At 41.3% G+C, this 2,348-nt stretch overlaps 1 protein-coding gene across 1 annotated transcript in view; it reads right to left on the bottom strand.

Annotated features, from left to right (window-relative positions):
* The window catches only part of LOC101860135, a gene marked incomplete in the record, with an annotated part of 27,912 nt that extends 25,847 nt beyond the window's left edge, over window positions 1-2,065 (bottom strand). Inside the window, 1 exon segment of the mRNA XM_005089103.3 lies at window positions 1,646-2,065.
* Between the last annotated feature and the right edge of the window lie 283 nt (window positions 2,066-2,348).

Genomic DNA, 2,348 nt, shown 5'->3' with positions numbered 1-2,348 from the left:
GTCTTCTTCTTCTTCTTCTTCTTCTTCTTCTTCTTCTTCTTCTTCTTCTTCTTCTTCTTCTTCTTCTTCTTCTTCTTCTTCTTCTTCTTCTTCTTCGGCGACGTCAACGTAGTCTTCAACCCACAATGCGACTATTTTTATGTTTATGGCCTATTCTCCTTCAAGAATTGTTTGTCGCAAAAGTAGATTAATTAGAACTGCGATTCTTCGCTTTTGGATAACGTGTACTGGCAATAGATTACGAATTATAATTTTTGGTATATCTAGCAAGCCTGCTAGGACGCACCCGTCACGTCTTCTACTATTTTAGACAGACAAGGCGTCCCGTGTGCAAATACGTTCGTGTAGGTTCTTCAGCTCTTTTGTCTTTCTCCAAGATATTGGGATCTGGCTGGTCCCCCCTCCTCCTCCCCACCCTCATCCCAAATCTACCTGGATCGTAGAAATGGGAAGAGGTACAGAAGAAAAGCCAGAGCTCTCTACAAACTACGTCTGCGCAATGTTGTGTAACAGCTATATACTGCACCTGATCCTGCAGCGTTGAGAGCGTGCATATTTTTGCGATACACCGGTTTAGAAATAACATCAAAGACGTTTGTAGGCTGTGGTACACATACCACACCAATTGAAGAACATATAGGTTTACTGCTGTGCTTAGCATGCGCCCTCATCCCCACCCCCAGCCCGCCCCCTTTTTTCCTAAACGCATATAATTCCTTTCAGAGTAAAGATGTGATAGAATGTCCCTACTTTTGCTTTCAAAGGTACTGGGCATCCATTCTTCAGGAATGCATCTTTAACTTAAGGTGCCACAATTCAAACATACATCGGTGAGAATTGTTCATTCCCCATTCCTCTGCCCGAACCCTCTTTAGAAAACTAAATCATTTTTCCTATTTTTCACGTCATCTATCTAGTAAAGTTTTCTAAGTATCCTGTTATTCCAAGCATTCGAGGTAGAAGTGATATAGTAACTTCCAACAATTATACCTAGTAGATTCTTTTCAAATCCTTTCTTAAAACTAGCACAGTCAAAGACGTTCATTTTTAATATCATCTTATACCACGCGGGTACGGTATAATGAAAGCTCAGCTATGAATCATAATTCTTGTTTCAAAGATGTAGTCCTCTCCAACAAAAGTGCAAATATGTCAGTGCCAACGCGTTTTCCACTACTCCCTTTGTGTACTTGGAGACAGAACGGGGCGAGCACTTATTAAAACAAGGCTATGTTCTCTCAACTCCAGAATAGAGGGGCCATTGAAAAGACAACAGTTATAGAAGACAATCGTCCTCTTTCATGAAAGTTACGCCAGTTGTTCGCCTTATCACCAACTTGACAACTTAAAATTACGTTCATTACAGAAGTGACACTAATGGGTATATACTTTATTAAACTGAGAGAAAAGGTTCTGAACTGGAAAAAGGCTTTGAAGACACGACAAAATTCTATACAGCAGTGTATAAAACTACCAAATTCCAAAAATACCTTTAAAATAAACATATAATATAATAATTAATACAGCATGTACTTCTGAAGTATCAGTGAGTCAACTCTTTAAAATGTGATATTTAGAAAAAAATAGCGCACATTTATAATATCTTCTGAAAGTCATAAATGCTTCTCCATAACTTTTCACTCACTTTCATTGAACGTGCATAAAGGCGCCAATAATGCACAGGATTTACCGTGAATGTAGCAGCACTTTCTTTGACTTTGCTGCTTCCGAGACAAGCTGATTTTAAAAAGTGTGTACTCCAACAGACAAAACTGTAAATCTAGAGATATAGAAAACTTCTCGTGCATTCAGGTACGTTCCGGAAAGAACTCACTTCTTGTATCTCTTCGAATCGCACGTCCCTTTGGTATGAAAATCCGTTGTGCGTGCAACAGCCGGCTTTTTCGTTATGAGAGGAACAATAGACCCCCACTGGCTTGCTCCACGGCTCTGTGAAAACAGCGAGCGCGCGCAAGGGTGAGTAAAATGAGGGGAAACGGGGACTCGGAACGGTTTTTGCTCGCTCGTCGCAGGTCGGATTGGCGCATCTCGCCGGTTGTGGGAGGAGGGAGAAATGGTGTGTGAGAGGGAGAGGTACGAGGAGAGAGAGAGAGAGAGAGAGAGAGAGAGAGAGAGAGAGAGAGAGAGAGAGAGAGAGAAAGGGGGGAGGGGAAGAGGGAGGGAGGGAGGCATGAAGATGAGAGAAAGAGAGGGAGAGAGGTGCGGACATGATAGTAAGAAAAAGGTAAGGGGGGAAATATCCCAGACAATTATTGTAAAAATACGAACTTACAGAAAAGATAAGAGACAGAGAAAAAGAAGGGAGAGTATATTAAAAAGACACTTAG

Source organism: Aplysia californica, unplaced genomic scaffold, assembly GCF_000002075.1.
Source record: "Aplysia californica isolate F4 #8 unplaced genomic scaffold, AplCal3.0 scaffold00003, whole genome shotgun sequence".
Lineage (NCBI taxonomy): Eukaryota > Metazoa > Mollusca > Gastropoda > Aplysiida > Aplysiidae > Aplysia > Aplysia californica.
This window is presented reverse-complemented; position numbering and strand designations above follow the sequence as displayed.